This window comes from Sus scrofa, chromosome 17, assembly GCF_054392235.1.
Source record: "Sus scrofa isolate SSC_HxYL_T2T_F1_AM1 chromosome 17, Sscrofa_HxYL_maternal_Yorkshire_Landrace_v2.0, whole genome shotgun sequence".
In the NCBI taxonomy this organism is placed as follows: Eukaryota; Metazoa; Chordata; class Mammalia; order Artiodactyla; family Suidae; genus Sus; species Sus scrofa.
The window spans coordinates 63,640,556-63,662,081 of NC_139399.1; the positions used below are offsets into that span (position 1 = coordinate 63,640,556).

General features: G+C 39.7%; 1 long non-coding RNA gene across 7 annotated transcripts in view; it reads left to right on the plus strand.

Annotated features, from left to right (window-relative positions):
• Window positions 1-21,526, plus strand: part of LOC110257443 (uncharacterized) — a 678,610-nt gene that overhangs the window by 226,915 nt on the left and 430,169 nt on the right. The window contains exons 3-5 of one of the 7 annotated variants that reach the window (XR_014832649.1): window positions 3,883-4,037; window positions 9,973-10,168; window positions 11,949-15,192. The exons of 5 other annotated variants lie outside the window; for them this stretch is intronic. This is a non-coding gene — a long non-coding RNA (uncharacterized LOC110257443). Of the gene's footprint in view, window positions 1-3,882; window positions 4,038-9,972; window positions 10,169-11,948; window positions 15,193-21,526 lie in introns of those variants that run through there. One more of the 7 variants, XR_014832651.1, reaches the window with a different exon arrangement.

Genomic DNA, 21,526 nt, shown 5'->3' on the forward strand with positions numbered 1-21,526 from the left:
TTTAACATTTTGAAGTGTTACAAATAGGCACCTCTCATACAAGGATTCAAAATTCTGGTCACCGTAGGAGTTGCAGAAGATAATTAAAAGTCATCATAGGATTAGAACATTCCTTAATGCAGTGCTTTTCAAAGATTTACATAAGTCCAGACTAGTCCACAAAATGTTTGTCACCAATCTGAGATGAGAAAAAGGGTAGAAATTGAGAATAAGCATTTAGACACCTTATAACTCTTTGACTACTGTAAGACATTACTGTGAATTTGAAATGTAAACCTCAGGCTATAATTATCATATCGTTTTGTCTTAATATATGATCCAAGACATCCTGTTTTTTCTATTACAATAATTATATATGCTACATCTTCATAAACTTAGTCGTATATCACAGTGTAAACTCCCTATCAAATTGTTCTGTTATCATACACTGTAAAGATTGGTTCCTATAATAACTAACTTCTTTTAAATGGTGACTTTTTTGGCTAATACTTATCACCGGATGATGAAGACCTCTTAAACAGAACTGTGGTTAAGTCCCAGGATCACTACTTCAGAATCCCCTAGAATGCAGGGGGCCTGGACAGTTGTGTCGCTTCAGTCTCCTGTGGTTCCTTGGAAATGGTGTCATCAGAGTGGGGTAGGTGGGGGGGCCCAGGGTCCCAGGGTGAAGGGTGGTGCCCAGTGTCGTGCTTGGTGCCAACTTTGGATTTCTAAGTCAACAGCAGGCACTGGAAGGTGCAAAGCATCTGACTACTGTCACTCGTGCTGGCAAATCTGTTGTTTTTCAAAAAACAAAGTGTGTTTCAGGGCCAGCTGAAAGTCCTTTTGTCTTCCAGCTCCACAAGTTAAATAAACTAGTAAAAATCCTTCTGGGGTTCTGGTCACACGTTGAATGTCAATCATGGCTTTTGGTGTCATCCCTTTTTACGGCTAAGAAGGTTTTGTAAGGTGAAGACTGGGAAACCTGCATGAAAGACTCCTGGCCGAAGACCATTGGAAGTCAGAACACTGCTCTTTGCCTTCCTGATGTTACATGCTATTTTTTTTTTTTTTTTTTTTTTTTGTCAGAGAAGATTTCATTTTTGGTGCAATGAATTATCCTTATTTTTTTCCTTGTGATTCTTATTTTCCCCTTGTGATTCTTTATGTCATTTTTATGAAAATAAGACTGATGTTACTTTAGAGCTTCTAAGATATCAAGACTGCACGTATATTGATATTTAATATGTTTCAAATGCCCATTTTGTCTTTATTTAGTTAAGAATTCATAAATAAAATGCATTTAAATTCTCTGCAATATATGGAACATCAACACCAGATCCGAGCCACGTCTGCGACCTACACCACAGCTCACAGCAACGCCGGATCCTTAACCCACTGAGCGAGGCCAAGGATCAAACCCACAACCTCATGGTTCCTAGTTGGATTCATTTCCATTGTGCCACAATGGGAACTCCTGGAACAGCATCTATTCCCAACCAATCTGTGAAGCTAAAGTTATTATTTATCTATTTCTCATGTCTGTTTCTAAGCCTAAATTCTTGTGAGCTGTTAATATTTCCGTTACACCACACTGCCTTCATGTCTATACTTGGTAAAACACGTTGGTAACACAAGGAAGGTCACCTGATCTTAGTATTTTTTTTTTTTTTTACTCTTCCCTTGAATATTCTTGTTCGTTTACTCTGATAAAATAACTTATGAGTTACCTAAACAAGTTAAAAGAATATTCCACTCATTTTTAATTGGATCACGTTAAACCCACACACTGATTTTTAGAAAGAATCATCATTTTGCAACATTTAGTCTTTATGTTCAGGACTATGATATATTTCTTCATTGATTCACATTTTCTTTTATGACCCTCAGTAAAGTTTTATGATTTCTTGAAAGCAATATGGTAATGACTTGTTATAGTTATTCCTAGGAAGTTGTTGTCTTTTTTTGCTATTGTGCCTGGAGTCCAAATATGTTCTCCAAAAGGTTATTGACGTAAATAAGTGGTATACATGAGAATACATTTATTTTTCCATGCATGCGAGTGATGAGTGAGAGATCTAAATTGCATTGAGAATATTGCAGTTGCAACAGTGTGAAGAAGTTCTTGGCTATAGTGTTGATTATGCATCAGCCAAACAATAGAAGCCTCCGTCAGTTCATTGAGTGGAAATAGCTACACTTTAGTGCATCGCAGAGAAAATGTCTCATTTGTATATATTGTTATTTAAAATGTATTTCCAGTTAAACACTTTTGACTTCATTTATGTTTCTGTGCAGATAGTGTCCAAAAAGGAATATATTTATACTTGTGTTGTAGAATCTGTGCATTATAAAGAAAAAGGATCAAAATTTCCTGGAATCAGGGAAATAGAGAACAAGATGGTTTAAGGGGGCCACCTTGCAGTTTCGGAATTTTTCTCAAGTTTCTTTCTTTCAAGCTCATCCGGAGTAACTGAACCTCTGACTCTAGGATTTATGATGTCAAAAAGGACCTTTGTAGACCAGGCTTTTCAATGTATTACCTTTTTATCTTGGAAATCTCGAAGCAGCAGCACTGCATGTGGGGAGCTACCTATGAGAATTCTAATTATAGATGACTCCCAAGGAAATAAACTATCAATCGTCTCTGAATATCTCAGTATTTCCTTTAGAATGATAATAATGCAGCTTAAATTTGAGTATAATCAGATAGGATGATTTAAATTCAGCTAACACTTGTCAAGAGGCTTGCGGCATCTTTAAAATCACAGATCTTAATGAAGGCTTTGTCAGGACCCAAGCCAAGTAAATTTGCTTCAAGTATCAAAGAGAATTACATTTCCTTTTGTCCCTGTATAGTCAGGCTAAAAACAAAGAGAGGATTAAGTTGGGAAGTTAATTACTTGATACCGTGTTTGAATAAAAATCCCAGCCTTATTGGCCTAAATACTTTTTTGTTAGCTATTTAAGGACATTAGGCTAATTATAGGCAAAGTGAAAAATCAAATTTAAAATTAGTGTTAAATTATTGCATTAAGGAATTGAATGCAATTCCTATTCAAAGCAGAATCCTAACCTAAAAACTAGACATTTTAATATAAATAATAAAAAAAAAATTACTTTAGGAAAACTATCCTGAAGACAAAAGCTCTAGGTTTTTGTTTTGTTTGTTTGTTTGTTTATCATTATATTTCCTTCTCCTCTCCCAAGAGGAGGCCAGGTCCATCTTGAGGAGGAGACGGGGACTGATGTACTCTTTGCTCACCTTTTTCTGTTGTGCTTTTAAATGCTATTCTGCTAAGTTGCTATAAAGAGGAAGGAAAGAGAAAATGCCATGTGCTTCCTCCATCTCCTCCCTGGACTGGTTGTTCTTGCTTCTTGGCCTTGCAAGGACCAGTCCACGTGGTTCTTTGTCTTTATCCATTAGTTATAGATTGAATTTTGTCCCCCCTCCTAAGATGTATGTTGAAGTTTTAACCTTTATTAACTCAGAATGTGAACTTACTTAGAAATAGGGTCTTTAGCGAGGTCATCAAGTTAGAATAAAATCATTAGGTAGTGCCTCATCCAACATGACAGATGTCCTGATAAAAATTTGAACACAGAGACAGGTGCCAGGTGAAGATAATGTGAAGACACATAGGATGCTGTGTGCAAGTGAAAGCAGACGTTGGAGTGAAGCTAAGGGTTTACAAAATTTGCCAGCAAATCACCAGCAGTTAGAAGAGAACCATGAAACAGATTCTTTCTCAAGCCTGCAAAAGGACCACCCCTGTGGATTCACTGATACTGGGCTTGTGGCATCTACAACTGTGAGATAATAAATTTCTGTTGTCTCAGCCACACCCCTTGTGTGGCAACCCCGTAAACAAATACACCATGCAAATGCTGGGTCTCTTGCAGGACACGTCTTTGGAAAGCCCTGCAAAACTCTTCATCCTGCTTCTACTATGACGTGAAAAACGTGGCCTGCGTTTGACTCCTTCCATCTTTCCCAAATCCTCTCACGGGACAGCTCCTGTCTTCAGGGATCTTTCGCTGGGGTAATGGCCCTCTTGGTAGGTACCAGAAAGGATGCTCACATCCAGCTACCTTCCTTCAGGCAGTGATTACTCCCACGGAGTGAGACCAGGGTTCGAACCTGCATCCTCATGGATACTAGTCGGGCTTGTTACTGCTGAGCCGTGACGGGAACTCCCGAAAGTGATTATTTTGAACCACCTCTCCATTGTCAGGGTCAGTGGTTCCTTCTTCCTCCTCAGAAGGGTGTGAGGTGAGCCTCTGCCTCCAGCTGAGAGGACTCCTTGTCCTCCTGAGCCCCCGTGAACTGCCCTTCACTGGAGAACTGAGGTTGGTGGCAGGGCCAGAGTAGCTAGTGCGTGGGTCGTAGAGCTCCCTGTGAGGTATCCGACGCCAACCTCTGGAAGCCCTTTGAACTGACACCATGTGCTCTGTTTACCTTCACGTTTAGCCAAAGCTCCAAAAGAGTAGGAAAAATGCCACTCTGGTGACTGTCCTACCGTCGGCACAATTACTCAATCACTCTGTCAACACATATGGCTGAGTTTATTTTCAAAAATATATCCAATTTCCACATATTTCTCACTAACTCTCGCACTACCACTCCTGTCTAAGCCACCTTTATGGCATAACCAGACTTCCAAATTACCTCCTAAATCGCCTTCCTGTTCAGATCTACCCCCGTGTGCCTACAGCAACTAATTCAACTGATCATTTCTCTGAAATATACATCTAATTGGGTCACTTCCTCTTCATACTTTTCCAGTGGTTTCTCATGAAAGAGGCAAATGCAGCGTCCTTTCAGTGATGCGCCAGGACATTTGGAACAAGGCTACATTTGTTTTCTGCCACTTTTCCCTTTATTCACTGTGGTACAAGCACACTGACCTATATCCTTCCCCAAACATGCAATGTACACACGGGACTCAGAACCTTTGGGTTTGTCGTTCCCTGAATCTGAAGCATCCTTTCTGCACAGTCTTATGTCTCAGTACCTAACTTCATTTTTGATCTCATCTCAAATGTCAACTAGTGAAAGACCTCTGATTTTTCAATGTAAATTATTATGTCCTTCAACTATCTGTCATTTTAGCTTGATTCCTTATTTGCACAACTGTCACCTGACATTATATGTTGATTTTTTGAAAATTTTCTGGGTTCCATGTCCATGTAAGCTTTATGAAGTCATGAAGTCATGATCTCTGTCTTCATTCTTTTTTTTTTTTTTTTTTTTTTTTGTCTTTTGTCTTTTGTCTTTTGTTGTTGTTGTTGTTGCTATTTCTTGGGCCGCTCCCGCGGCATATGGAGGTTCCCAGGTTAGGGGTCGAATCGGAGCTGTAGCCACCGGCCTACGCCAGAGCCACAGCAACGCAGGCTCGTTAACCCACTGAGCAAGGGCAGGGACCGAACCCGCAACCTCATGGTTCCTAGTCGGATTCGTTAACCATTGCGCCACGACGGGAACTCCTCTGTCTTCATTCTTTACCTTTATATCTTCAATGTCAAGGATGCTACCAGCTCAACAAATAAGCACTCAATTAATATCTTATTATTGACCCAATAGCAAATATGGATGTTAGTAAGTGGTGAGGAAGATAGACATAATTATTTCCCTCATCAGAACCCAGTGTAATAAAACATACAAGCCAGTAATTATTATCAACTCTCTAGCCAGACTATATTTTTAGATATTAAATTAGCATATAATTTTATTCCATATACCTTTGTTACCCCAAACCTCACTCCCACTGAACCAATGGCTCTAGTCATTTCACCCTTCAAGTAGAAAGTGGATTTTCTTGCTCAGCCTTGAGCATCAGATTTTTATTATTGTGAACAGTATCGCACAGGTAGTATAGGCGAGAATAATATAGACCCCAATGAATTATTCAAAGACATTCTTATAACTACAATGGAAATCATGAAATTGGAAAAATAATACTATTTTCCCCAATTATATAACTACTAAAAGCAGTTTAAGGATAGATTTTTTAGTAGTATGTTTTCTGTAAGGTATATCTCATTATGGGTCTATAGATAACTTACTTTTACAGTCATTTGAAGAAAGCATAGAGTCTAGGGCCACTGGAAGGTGAGGAGGGAATCTAAGAAAGGAAATATCCAGAGAGAATAGACCTCACTCACACTCTGTATAATTCTCCCCAAGTCTCTGGTCAGTCCTCGAAATGCACATGCACAGGAAGAATACATAATGATAAAATAATTAAACTGATACTTACACTGCTTCCTCAGAGAGAGAGTTTGCAATTTGAGTTCCACCCGTTTAATTCTCGGTTAAAACAAAGCATCAACACCCTTTCAAGAAAAATAGCCAAGTCCAGAATCTGACAGTGTGCTGTATGCAATTCAAAATTTCTCGCCATACAGAGAACCAGGGAAATAAAAATAAAGACATTCTATTGAGATGAACCCTAAGCTGACCCAGAGGTGGTTTTTTGAAAAAAAAAAAAAAAAAAAAAAAAAAAGTAATGAAAGCTGTTATAGCTTTGTTTAACGGAAGAAACACTATGCTGGTGATGAATGAAAAAAATAGGAAATATTAGCAGAAAAACAAAGCTATAAAAGATAGCCATGTGGAAATTCTAAAACTGAAAAATACAATATCTGAAATAAAATTAATTGGATTCGCTTAACAGCAGAATGGAGATGAAAAGGAAAGGAAACATTGAATTTGAAATAGTGTTTCATAAACATGAATTTGAACACAGACAAATTAAAATTTTCCACATCCTCAGTAAGACTCAATATTGCTTTTTGTTTTTTAAGTTTTAGCTGTTCTTTTTAAGTATATGACAGCATCTCAACGTGGCTTTAATTTATCGTTCCCTGATGACTAATGATGTTGAAAAGGCATTTTCCTGTGCTTATTTGCCATCCATATATTCTCCTTGATGAAGCATCTGTTCCTGTCTTATGCCCAGTTTCTACTTGGGTTCTACTTTCTTACTTTTGATTTAGAGCTGGATACAAGTCCTTTGTGGTGTATCTTATCATCCTCAGTAGGAAAGCTGGTCTGGATTAGTGAAGGCACAATTGGGACAAGTGAAAGAATGCATCGTTCTCGTTAAAAGGGTTACTTGCTTGTAGAATATCTAGGTTAGTAGTTATTTTCTTCCAACACTTTAAAGTCATTGTGGGCAAACAGCGTAAAACTTTATATTACTAACTGCAAAAAACCGGTATCTGCATCATATGAGTGTGTATCTATTACATATATATATGTGTAATTTTTGTATTAAGCGCCATAATTTAGAAAAGTTCTTGCTGGTTTGTTTGTCCCTCCCAGATTTATCTCTAATTCCTTTTCCTCTTGCACAACTCAGATTTCTCAAGAAAAGCTTCCTTAACTCTAAAACGAGGTACTGTTTGCCAAATATTCCATTTATAACTTTTTAAGAGTGGGAAGATTAAAAATTTGAAGTTATGAAGAGGCATAAAAAGCTAAGATACTCCCGAATTTCCTTATCTGATCTCTTGCTTGATTTCTCCATCTGATGCATTTTACTCTTGAAAACCCACTTGCCACTTTGTATTCGCTTTCTCTCCCTCCTGTGTTTCTTCCTTCCAATTTCCCTTGTTCCTCTGAAATCATACCTCCGTGTAAATCCATTAGCCCGGAAGTATTGATTCAGCCCATTTTTCTACAGAACTGAGCTAATAAAGTTGGCAAGTGGGTTTTTGATGAAGAATATTGTTTTGCTGCAGTTGATAATGATATAATCAAGAACTATATGCTGTTTGGCATCTGGCTGCCCCTGAATTGACACGTGTGCCCTTCCCTTCACCTTCTTGGGCCTTCTCACTTAAGACTCTTTAGTGCTCGGAGTAATGCAGTGAGTTCTCAGATGGACTTTAAAAGAAGCAGCGGAGAAGAGGCAGGCTCAGGACACCACCTCAAGGTCCTTGGCACACTCTGTCCTTGAACCCTCACAGAGTAGACGCTCTGCATACATATGCAGGAGGCAGGAGGATGGGTCCCACCACCCGTTATTGTCTGTGCATTATTTACCATTGATGAGGACTCTGTACTTTTCCTTTACGGAACATATCAGGTCACTGCTTTTGATTCCGTTTTGCTCCCAAAGGGCATTTAAAACAAAGCTCAATATTCAGACTGAAAAGTGATGCGTTGGGAGAGGCGAGCTGTGAGCTCGCATACAGCCTGCTTTTCCTGAAATGAAAGTTCATTGCTAGGGAATTAAGCAATCTTATTTTATAGCCCTTTTATTCTGTTTCTTTTAAGAGAGTGCTTTATTAGTTTATTGTATTATTGGAGATCTAACATATATTTAAAATCGTGTTGTTAGAGTTCTTGTTCATTCCAACAAGTATTGATCAATTGCTTTTATGTGCCCATATTACCACACGCTCAACCTATGGAGGACACAAAATCCAAAATATACGAACAACTTATACAACTAAACAGCAAAAAAAAAAAAAAAAACAATACCCCAATTGAAAAATGGGCAAAAAAACCCTGAATAGATATTTCTCCAAAGATGATATACAGATGGCCAACAAGCACATGAAAAAATGCTCAACATCCCTGATTATTAGAGAAGTACTAATCAAAACTATCATGAGATACCACCTCACACCAGTCAGAACGGCCATCATTAATAAATCCACAAATAACAAATGCTGCAGGGGAAGTGGAGAAAAGGGGACCCTCCTGCACTGTTGGTGGGAATGTAAATTGGTACAACCACTATGGAGAACAGTATGGAGATACCTTAGAAATCTATACATAGAACTACCATATGACCCAGCAATCCCACTCTTGGGCATATATCTGGACAAAACTTTCTTGAAAAAGACACAGGCATCTGCATGTTCATTGCAGCACTCTTCACAATAGCCAAGACATGGAAACAACCCAAATGTCATTGACAGGTGAATGGATTAAGAAGATGTGGCATATTTATATATACACAATGGAATACTACTCAGCCATAAAAAAGAACAAAATAATGCCATTTTCAGTAACATGGATGAAACTAGAGATTCTCATACTAAATGAAATCAGTCAAAGACAAATACCGTGTGATATCACTTATATCTAGAAACTAATAGATGGCACAAATGAACCTTTCCACAGAAAAGAAACTCATGGACTTGGAGAACAGACTTGTGGTTGCTAAGGGGGAGGGGGAGGGAGTGGGATGGACTGGGAATTTGGGGTTAACAGATGCAGACTATTGCCTTTGGAATGGATAAGCAATGAGATCCTAATGTGTAGCACTGGGAATTGTGTCTGGTCATTTATGATGGAGCATGACAGTGGGAGAAAAAAAGAAAACATACATGTATATGTAACTGGGTCAGTTTGCTGTACAGTAGAAAATTGACAGAATACTGTAAACCAGCTATAATGAAAAAAATAAAAATCATTATATATGTAAAAATTAATCCGGAATGTAAAACCTATTCTCAACTGGCTTACAGTGGATGAATTGGGGTAAGACCAGGTGACACACATGAAACAATCAGGTAACAAAACAGTACAGAAAAAAATACAAAATGGAACATGCATTATTTTTTCAAATGAACACAACACACTATGAATGCTACCTGGCAGTCACAGTAGGAAGAGAACTTGGAGGGCTGTGAATTATAGTAGACTTCCTAGAGAAATAACAGCAACAACAACAAACAACTGTTGCCTTCAAGGGGAAAGATACAGGGTGGATCTTAGAAGATAAATTTGAATAATGGAAAATACGTTCATAATATTTGGTTTGTTTTACTTGCATTTTCGGCAAATGATAACAGTACATCAGAGTTGTGTATGTAGTGGTTTAAGCAAACAGGAAGTTATTTTGGGGACGTAAGAGGAGGTCTAGAGAAAGTCGGCCTAGGATTGCACAGTATCATCAAGGTCCTAATAAGATGCTTCTGTTTTCCTGCTGAACATACAGTTTTCATCCTCTTTTCTTTGCCTCCTCTTTTCAGGATGGCTGACACAACTCCAGCCTCATGTTTTAATCGCTGTGGATATTGTGAGCTCTGCTTTACCTCCCCTTCAGGATGAGAGGACTGGGGTGCAGCGGGCCTAGAGTAGCCAGCTGACAGCTCCCTTCAGGAGCTGCCTTAGCTCAGGCATGCCCACGTTCGGAGTGGTGCTCATCCAGTAACCATCGACACAGAGGTCAGTCCTCTCATGCAACGCGGAAGGATTCTGAAGGGTCACCTTGTCCTCAGGGCTCCTCGTGTCTTTGTCTGAGTCTTCTGTCGATACCACCTTGCATCTACTCTTCCACCTCTACCCAGTCCTGCTTCGTGCCCTGCCTTCGACAAGTTTAGATGCTTGAGAACACCTAAGAGTATTTCTGCATGCTAATCTCTGTTTCAGAGTCTGCTGCCTGAGTAACCCAAGCTTTGACACATTTTCAGTAGAGGTAGTCTTGATATAATATGAAAAAGGGAGTGCCCATGTTACGAAGGTCAAATTTACCGTAAATACCCAGGAGAGAAGTAATGTGTGCTAATTGGCAGAATTATATTTCATAGATGCAGTTAGCTATAAGTGAAATGGATAGCGTACACTTTTGGCTGGATACACTGCTTTCCCAAACAAAATATAAGATGATCTTACTTTTCCAAGAAAAATTCCCTGCAGTCATCTTTACTGCAGAGAACTGAATTACAGTGGCCGCCAAGAGCAGTAGGAAGGATGAACCATGTCCTTTTTATCTGAGCACATTTTCTTTACAAATAAAAAATTAGGATTCTATAGTTGAGAAGGAAGGAAAGAATGAAGATTAGATAGGCAAGCATAGTATCTGCCGCACATAAAAAAAGGATGTTGATAACTAATGCTTATGGAGTTCTTACTCTGTATCAGATATTGTGCTATGCAGAATTATGTATACCAGGTTATTTTATTTTCTTTATAACTCTATTATTAACCCAAGGAATCACTGGGACACTCAAATTACTTTCACACAGATATTGATGTGCTGTTTATATTCTTTCTTTGATAAGACTCAGTCAATTTATACAGAGCTGTAAACACCTCACCGCATATTATTCTTATACTCAATTGATCAGACATAAGTATTATTATTAATACCATTTAACAGATGAGGAAACTGAGGCTGAGGGCTGAAGTTAGTTCCTGAGGCCACATTGCTTCCAAGATGCAAAACTGGGGTTTGGCTCATAGCTGTGCATCACTCTCATTCTTTAGCATCCTCTTTTCAGCACTTTGCTTTTCAGACCTTCTGCTCTGGTTAAGAGATTTCAGCTTTGGGGCTACTAGCATTCTGTTATGCACTTAATATATGCCAGAGGTTACACTTGATGATGGGCAAAGAACTAAGAATTAAGTTATCATCGAAGAGTACATTCAAGTGGGGATGAACAGAAGTATAAATACCAAGGAGGATACAAGGTGATTGGTGCTATGATAACAGTACATAAAAATTTATAGGAAAGGAAGGAACAGTTAAATATACTTAAGACCATAGGAAACAAAATCTGAAATCGAACAGTTTTAGGGCATTAATAAAATATCTTGGCGTTCCTGTCGTGGTGCAGCAGAAATGAATCAGACTAGGAACCATGAGCTTGTGGGTTTGATCCCTGGCCTTGCTCAGTGGGTTAAGCTGTGAGCTGTGGTGTAGGTCACAGATGTGGCTCAGATCTGGCATTGTTGTGGCTGTGGCGTAGGCTGGCAGCAATAGCTCCATTTATATCCCTAGACTGGGAACCTCCATATGCCGTGGGTGTGGCCCTAAAAAGACAAAAAAAAAAAGATATCTTGAGAGCCCTGTAATTATGACATAGCTACTTTCTGCGTTGTGATGAACATTCACTTTGGGTAAAGTGAGGTCATGATAATATAAGCAGAATTTCTATTTTTACTATTTCACTATAGCTACATAATAAGAAAATTCATTTTGCTCATGAGTGTGTAACTTCCACAGGACCCAGCCCTGAGAGTATGTCTCTGTTCCACTCCGTGTGAGCTTTGTTGAATCAAAAGCTGGGGACTGGAATCATCTGAAGGAAAGGACATTCACACATCTGATGATGATGCAAGGTCATGGCTGAAACTTTAGCCAAGATTGTCAGTCTCTACGTCCAGAGCTTCCATGTAACAGAATGACTGAGTCCAAGGGAGGCAGTCAGGGTGAAAGAGCAAGAGAGAATGAGAGAGAAAGAAAAGAGAATCTCTCTCCTTCTTATGACCTCGCTGCAGAAGTTCCATGCCATCCTATACAGCATACCCTATTGATCAGAGGACTCACGAGACCTTGACTCAAGGAGAGGAAAATCTGACCCCACCTCTCGATGGTAGAACTTCCAGTCATGGTGTAGAAAGAGCATATGCAGTGTAAAACATCCATGTTCGGAAACTTCAGCCTGCCACAGTCTCCTGATCACAAGGAAGATGCACCCTTTTCCCATGGAAGATACACTTCTCATTTCTAGCAGGATTCCAAAATCTCTTCCCTTTTTTTGGCATGAGGCTGGAGCTCGAATTCCTAGATACTGTTATCTAAATCAGGTGCAGGTATACAAGAGACACCTTAGGTATGATTCCTCATAACTGCATAAATGCAGTTCCTCTTGTTCTTTGTGAACTGAAGAGAAAACTTTCCATCCACCCCCATATGCCAAGTGTAAAAGTGGTGGAATGTGCATGGGATAACAGCTGTAGAGCCTCTCTTTAAAAAGCGGGTGGTGGGGGGGAATAGAAGGAAGGCAGGAGTGGTCCATAGTAATTCTGAAATCTAGCTGGGATGAATGGGTAGTGCTGTGATTAATGTATAATCTCATTGCCTAGAAACAAGTTTCCATGGCTTTTGGGTTCTTCTTGAAGATTCGTGATTTCTCACAAGCCTCTACATAAGGCACCTCCTATCCCTCCCTCTTCTTAAAAAATATCTGGCACTTGTGAATTAATAGTTTACTTGGACTGCTTTCTGCCTATGATAGTTTGGTTGCCCCTAATTGTCTTTTTGTTTTGTACTGTCTCTGTCACTTTTAGCCCTGCTTGGTAGTGTTTTTGTAAATGCCATTCTCATTAAAAGTCTCTGAACCTCCTGTGAATTGCATTAGGTAGACTCTATTATAAAAACACCACCCTTACAGATCTCATCAGGATAAGCCCCCCTTTAACTTGAGATCCTTCTAAGACTGCGTTCCTGATCTTTAGAAGTCCTATTGTTTAATGGAGAGACTCTACAAGGCATGTTTTCAAGGTCCCTGTTTATTTTAGGCACCTTTAAAAATCCTTCTGAGGTCTTAATAAAGGGTTTTATAATTACTTACTTAGCTTCATCTTTAAACATTGTTTTCCTGCTGATATTTTGGATTTATCTTTGCCAGAAGCCATTTCTTAGTTTTAGCATTGTTTTCCATTGAAGCAGGCTGGAAATGATAGTTTGCTATTTGTGAGCTCAAAAATGTCTGGCTTCTTTATATTTAAGAGGTTTTACTCCCCCTTAAGCCTACCCCTGCTCTTTCATACTCTTCTATAGGCAATGGGTAGAAGCAGGTTGTATCTGCAGCAGTCTGCCTGGAAATCTCCTTAGCTGGATTATCCAGTTTGTTAGGTGCATTTTCCATTTTTCTGCATTAACCCAGGCAATGCAGAGTTTCTCTGCCACTAACAAGGGTCCCTTTTTCTCTCTCCTCCAGTAGAAGTTTCTTCATTTTATTTGAATATCTCATTTTCTCTTGCAGTATCTCTGACAGCCAACTTAAACATGGCCTGGTTTCTGCTAACAGCCGCTTCACAATGCCTCAAACTTCTTTTACTGCCCTGTCTTGATGCCATCTTCACAGGGTTTCATTTGTTACGGCAGCACCTCGGTTCTAGCTACCAAATGTGTTCTAGTTTCCGTGGCAGAATCACATTCCTGAAAACTCAGGGGCTTAAAACAATGGCAGCATTTACTTTGCTGAAGAGTCCTTGTTTGGGGCCAGGCTCTGTGGACATGACCCGTCTCTGCTCCACTCGGCATCAGCAGAGGCCTCGCTCGCTCACACATCCCATGGTCTTGGCTGCATTTACTCTCCCCAGGCATCCTGGCTTCCTCGTGACAGTGTGGTGGCCGGGTTGTGAGGGCATGTACACTGAGGGAAGAGAAGGAGGGAGAAAGAGGGAGAAAGACAAAGAGACAAAGGAAGAGGGAAAGAGAATCAGAGGCAGGCAGAGAAAAAGAGAGAAGAGAAGGAAAAGGAAAAAATGGAAAGAGAGAGAGAAAGAGAAAAGAGAGAGACAGGGAGGGGTCCCAAAGAAGCTGTCTCCACAATGTGATCTACCCTCAGAAGTCACATAGCACCGTTTCTGTCACAGTCTGTTGGTCAGAGCAGTAACAACCCCCTGAGCAGATTGAAGAGGAGGGATTTATATGCTGACTCTTGCTTGGAGGAGTGTCGGCCACACTGTAAGAAGAGCATGTGCCATGAAACGCATGCTCACGCAGAGCCATCTTTGGGAAACACACAAGCTGCCACAGAGTGTTAATGTTGATGCAGGCAGCGTATGGGAAAGGTTGTGTATTTATGGGTTAAGCACTCTTTTAAAATCAGATAGAGGTGAGATTACCTCCTATCCAGCTGCCTACAACCTGTGTGACCTTAACCAGATGAAGTAATGCCTATGTTTCAGCTTCTTTACCTGAGATGAGAACGTCTTACTTTGGTAGAGTGGGCACGTCTTGCATTTCCTTTCCCTCATTTCTTCTCTATTGTTTGGGTAATTGTTTCCCCACTTTTGAGGGGTAACTACTCCTCACTATTAGAAGAGGTCTTAGGAAGGCTAGCAACAGCTCTGCTTATTCCAAGGTGGGCATAGAATCCAGGCTAAGTCACTGTGACTCATACTCTGGGGAATCAGAGCCTTAACTATGAAACAGACAAGCAAAGAGGATTGAACTGAGCCATTTCATGATAGGATGCAGAAGAGACGGTCAGTGAATCCTTGACTGATGAACTAGCCTCCCAAAGACCTGGTCACCCAGCTTTACCTTCAGTTCTCTGAGTTGCTATGAAATATTTCAATAAGTGCCTTTTGAGGCTGAAATTAGCTAGAATTAGTTTTCGTTACTGACTCAGGAGATAAAAGAAGATAACCAATCCTACCACAGGATGCATTGTAAGCATGCAATGGTTCAATGTATGTAAAGTCCCTGACGCACTGTAAGTTTTGAAAAAAAAGGATAGTTTATTATTAATAACAATATTATCGAAAAAAGGTATGACGTTTGCCCCTGCTGTGTCCTCTCTCCTTCCTTGGCAGCTGACTCAGCTGTGGTTGGTGGGCAGCCACCCAGCAGGCCTAGTAAGTTATTTTCTAGCCATGGTGGGCTGGATTTCATCTCTCCACATGGCCATCACTCAGGATCAAACGCTCATTGGGAAGGACTTGGTGGTCTGCAGGCAACGTGGACTTTATTCCCAGCACACATCACTTGCATCCCCAGTCTTTGTCAGTCCAGCTGCGGTCTTGCTGTGGGACTTTTCTTTCTGTAGGAAAATGTTCTATGTTTGAAGGTAGCCATGGTTACAGTTGTGAAGCTTCCTTTTCAACAGGTGTGGTGGGTGCGTCTTGCCTCCTCCTGCGTCCTCCACAAAGTAAGCCATTAGCCTTCTCCTGAGAATCCTGTTGACTTCAGGGTAGGAAGACACGTGTCACTGGGCCTTCCCATGGCATCCTCAGTATTTTGATCACCTCTGACACCGTGGAGGTGGTTTCTGACAATCCAGTCTTCATTTTACCCGTTAGAACTTTCTAGGAATGTAGTTTATATTCCATTAGGTAGGATGGCATGTGAGTGTGGTTACTATAATTCAAATTACCTTGAAGCATTTTTTTATTAGGAAAATAGACAGAATGGGGTCACCATCAAGGGTCATTGCCAAGGAATCAGAAATAAGAGAGAAAATAAAAGTTCTTTGGGAAGTGGCAGCGCTTTGGGCTAATTCCAGGGTAAGAGGACACGATGTGTCCTGCTTACGTGTCGTGTTTTTAGTACAGTGTTGAGATATTTTACAGATTCTGTAGTCTCTGGGTACCGGTTTGCACACAGGGTTTAGGAGCATCATCATAATATCTACCTCACAAGATTCAATGCAAACCAATTCATTAGTTGCAAAGTTACCAAATTCTCTTACACTGCAACTTGGATATGGGAGGGGAAATGTAACTGATTTCTATTATTTGTAACTGATTTGATAAGTCTTTCAAATTTTAAATTCTAAAGATATATGAATATTGATATGGTCCATTTAGGAAGTAGACTTTTTTTGTTTGGCTCCAATCATTCCATCTTTTCTTTCATCTCACTTTCCTCAAGTTTCTCTCCCTGAGATGCCATATAGGTTTAGAGGGTGTGAACTTGTGTATACTTGATTCACTGAGGGAGGAAGTATTGGTCTGACTCTTCCTGTGTTTCAGCTGGTACCTGACAGCCTCTGACAGTTGCGTATTCTTCTGGAATCTGATGCTAAATTTATATGCAAGTGATTTGCTTGGCTTGGGCAATGTCTTCAATGGCACTCTATGGATGCCTTGACTTACTTGGTCCCCTGCTGTCTGCAGACCCCACACCCTGGCCCCCAGCCTCCTGTCTGTTCTCCAGCTTGACAGCTGGGTCCACACTTCAGCCTCTTGCTGGAGTTACCCTGCTTTGTCATTCAGTAATTCCACTATGTGAGAACTGTAGTCAGCTTGGGAAATTTGTTGTAGGGTGTTGCTATTTCGGGCCAAGGTCCTTTTGAAGTGGCAGCACCTATATTGGTATGGGGCATCTTGTAGGGTGGCTTCTAGCCAGACTTATTCGGTGAGGGGGGAGGAGTTCTTTTTCCTTCACAGTTAGTACGGGGCTTCACCACATGACTTTCTTTGGCCAAAAGAATGTTATTGCAAGTAACAGTGTTGATTTGAAGCTAAAGCTTTGAGAGTCCTGGAACATTTCCAGCAGCCCTCTTGAGTCCCCCCACCCCCACACCAATTATTTATTATCACTGTTGAGTGGAATTAAGCCAGGCAATGACAGGATCATATATGAATTTTAAATAATCCTTTGATGGTTTAGTAAAGGACAGAATTGAAAGGTGTTAGCGTTGATGTGGAAATGATCTGGATGTGGATGGAACAATGAAAAAAGGATACTTGGAGTTCCTGTTGTGGTGCAGCAGAAACAAATCCAACTAGGAACCATGAGGTTGCAAGTTCAGTCTTGGCCTTGCTTAGTGGGTTGAGGATCTGGTGTTGCCATGAGCTGTGGGGTAGGTTGCAGACTCAGCTTAGATCTGATGGTGCTGTGGCGTAGGCTGGCAGCTAGAGCTCTGATTGGACTCCTAGCGTGGGAACCTCCATAGGCCATGGGTGTGGCCCTAAAAAGCAAAAAATCAAACAAACAAACAAACAAAAAAACCCGATGCTTATGTGGAGGCATATGTTTTCTTAATCACCTGCGTAGTATATCAGCACCATGGATGAAGAAATGCTATGCCTTTGGATGCTATTGAACAAATCTCCTCATTAGATGGTGACATAGATTAAGAAGCTAGTTGGTATATTTTAGGTTTCCAACGTGACTTGAAGGCTTCTTTGACCACTTTCCTTTTTTTTTTTTTGTGTGAATTCAATTTTATTTACCTACTTTAAAATGTAAATAATTTTTAAATAATTTTAAAAATATTATAAAATAATCAGAATCAGTCAAGATGGTATTGGAAAACATTCTGAGTTCCAGACAAATTCCTTAGTAGTAAATTAAAGTTAATTTTTTTCTTGAATACTGAAGTTAACTTGTCTTCATTTGGGGTAGAGTTTTGAATTCCTGTGACAAATGATAAAGACTCATTTTATGCCTGTGTTACTGACGTGGCTAAATTCTGAATCTCATGACCTGGGATTTCTACATAGCAGAGTCATATAGCCATCAACCCCAAGCTCCCAATCTATCCCACTCCTTCTCCCTCCCCCTAGGCAACCACAAGTCTGTTCTCCAAGTCCATGAGTTTCTTTTCTGTGGAAAGGTTCATTTGTACTGTATATTAGATTCCAGATATAAGTGACATCACATGGTATTTGTCTTTCTCTTTCTGACTTACTTCACTTAGTATGAGAGTCTCTAGTTCCATCCATGTTGATACAAATGGCATTATTTCGTTCTTTTTTATGGCTGAGTAGTATTCCATTGTGTACATATACCACACCTTCCTAATCCGTTCATCTGTAGATGGACATTTAGGTTGTTTTCCATGTCTTGGCTATTGTGAATAGTGCTGCAATGAACATGCGGGTGCATGTGTCTTTTTTAAGGAAAGTTTTGTCTGGATAGATGCTCAAGAGTGGGATTGCTGGGTCATATGGTAGCTCTATGTATAGTTTTCTGAGTTACCTCCATACTGTTCTCCTTAGTGGTTGTACCAATTTACATTCCCACCAACAGTGCAGGAGGGTTCCCTTTTCTCCACACCTTCTCCAGTATTTGTTATTTATGGACTTATTAATGATGGCCTTTCTGACTGGTATGAGGTGGTATCTCATGGTAGTTTCGATTTGTACTTCTCTAATAATCAGGGATGTTGAGCATTTTTTCATGTGCTTGTTGGCCATCTGTTTATCTTCCTTGGAGAAATGTCTGTTCAGGTCTTTTGCCCATTTTTCCATTGGGTTTTTGGGTTTTTTGCTGTTGAATTGTATAAGTTGTTTGTATATTTTAGAGATTAAGCCCTTGTTGGTTGCATCATTCGAAACTACTTTCTCCCATTCTGTAAGTTGTCTTTTTGTTTTCTTTTTGGTTTCCTTTGCTGTGTAAAAGCTTGTCAGTTTGATTAGGTCCCATTGGTTTATTTTTGCTTTAATTTCTGTTGCTTTGGGAGACTGACCTGAGAAGACGCTCTTTAAATGGGATCTTTTTCAATGATTCTATTCCCCAAGTTCCATCTCAGCAGGCTTTTGTTCTTTAGTCCTCTGTAGGTCCAGAATCTTCACTTTAAAGTAACTCATAAGTGTCCATACCCACAACTCTGAGAAAATACTGCTGCAGAATCTGATGCAGAGTTCAAACTCAGAAATATTTACTCAAGGAATAAATGAATAAACAAATTATCCAGCCTAAAATCTCTAGCAAATAAATGATAATTCTGTAAACAACCTGAATCTGAATTATGACTTTGGCCCATCTGGTACTGTCTGACACATTAAAAGAGGTGGGGAACTCTCTAAAGGTAAAATAAGTATAATATAAATAAATATAGTATATTAAGTGGAGAATAAGTATAATAACTATAGTATAATAAGCATAGTCTAATAAATAATAAATATACTAAATATGGTAGTATAGTAATTATGGTATAATAAATACGGTATCTACAGTGGCATAATAAATAATACAATCAGCGTAGTTACCAACCACATTACTGATGCTGTTCATTCTATCCCATCCCCCTCTTCAGGGGGCTTAGTGTAGGCTGTTTCTTGAAGCTAACAAACGTGTTTATGAGCCCTTTGGGGGGCTTGTCCTTTTCATGGTTTCCACATAAATATTCCTTACATGGAGTTTTCTGCTAGCCCTTTGCCAGCAACCCTTGTCATTCTTCATGTATTTTCCTCATCATATTTACCACTTTTAAATTATCTTGATGATTTCTTTCTTAGTCTCTCTCCTCCTCTAGCATGAAAGCTTTATTTGATCAGATAAGGTCTGTCTTCCTTTCGTATCTGCAGAAATGACTTCAGTGCCTAAACTAGTCAATGATCCGTGAATACCCGGTGAATGAGTGGATCAACATATTTGACTCAAGGAATTCTTTGTATTTTCATGATAGCAGGGAGCTTGGGAGAAAAAGTCTGGAAACTCTCATACTAAATGAGCCAGGAAGAAAAAGACAAATACCATATGATACCACTTATGTGTGGAATCTAAAATATGGAGCAGATGATCCTGTCTAAAAATAACGAACAAACAAAAACCAGAAACAGAGCATGGCCAAGAAGAGCAGACTTGGGCTTCCTGGGGGGGGGAAGGGGAGGGAGTGAGAAACAGAGCATGGCCAAGAAGAGCAGACTTGGGCTTCCTGGGGGGGGAAAGTGGAGGGAGTGCGATGGATGGGCATTTTGGAGGCTTGGGGGGTGCAGACTGTTTTCTCTGGAATGGATGGGCAATGGGATCCTACTGCACAGCACAGGAAAATGTGTGTGGTTGGGTCACTTTGTTGTACAACAGAACTTGACAAAACATTGTAAATCAACTATACTTTAATAAATAATAATAATAAAAGAAAATTAAAAATTAACCCCCCCCCAAAAAAAAATTAAAAAAAGATAAAAGTCCTTGGGGGGATTCCAATGTAAAAAAAAAAAAGTTAAACAAATGATTAGCTGTCGTTTTGACTCTTTCATGAGGTTAAGTCATGTGTGAATTCATTTTGAACACTTTTCGTCATTTTTGGTATATCTTCCGAGAATAGATTCTGGTATATACCATACTTCCCAGTGAAGATGTTACCATAATTTGTGGATCAAGTTTATTTCCTCCTGTGTATCAACTTCATTAGTTTGTGTGTGTCGTCAGGGGGAACAGCTGGGAGAAAAACAAAGTTCTGATGGGGTTTGGTTCAAAACCTCCATCATTTCAGATGTCAAAGAGTTAGCTGTCTCTTCCTCTGTAGGAATCTAACAGCAAGTGTGTGATGAAAGTTTTAAGGAAGACTCCCAGATATGGAGAAACAAGATATCAAAGTGGCAAAACAGGTGGTAGGACTAATTAAAAAAAAAAAAAGATAAAACATCATGCTACTAAATTAATCCTTTGTATCTGTTAGGTAGCTAATCCCAGGAAAGGGAAAAAAATAAATAAATAAAAGCAGGAAACTCCCAAGCATCACAGTATTTGCCACAGAAGTTTGTGTCTAATGTATGTCACTTGTATGACTTCAGGTGTGGCAGGAATTTAAGGTTACTTTTGAAATGTTCACATGCCTACAACTGCAATTCAGCATCTGTGGTTAGAGATGTGTATCCAGCATCAGTCTAGAAGATAACTCATTGCTGTGGAAGAGATGCACTTGTTCTCTCACTTCTCTTTCTTTCCTACTTGTTTTTCTTCTCTTTCTTTTTCTTCTTTCTTCCCCTCCTTCTCCTCTTTGCATTAGGAAGATTGAATCATTTGTTTGGGATAACAGCCTGCCTCTATATCTACCTTATCACCGTCTTAACACACCCAACACAATTGCCAGATGTGTGAAATACCACACTGGAGACACAGAGGAGAGAGTATTGCCATCAGGCAGCAGTTAATTTTGTATTGGACTGTGTGTGACTTTCAGCTTACCTGCTGTCTTTCATAAGAACTGCATTATTTAAACAATGAACAGGGCTTTCATTAGCTCTTTTGGAAGGGGAAGAAGTGAAGCATATGCAGATTAGCTTGAAAGTGACAAAGAATTTTCTTCCCCGTTTTTCTCATTCTGTATTGACCTCATTAGAATGGAATCAGCAAAGTGATTAGAAACCCACCGGACTGGGAAGAAAGGT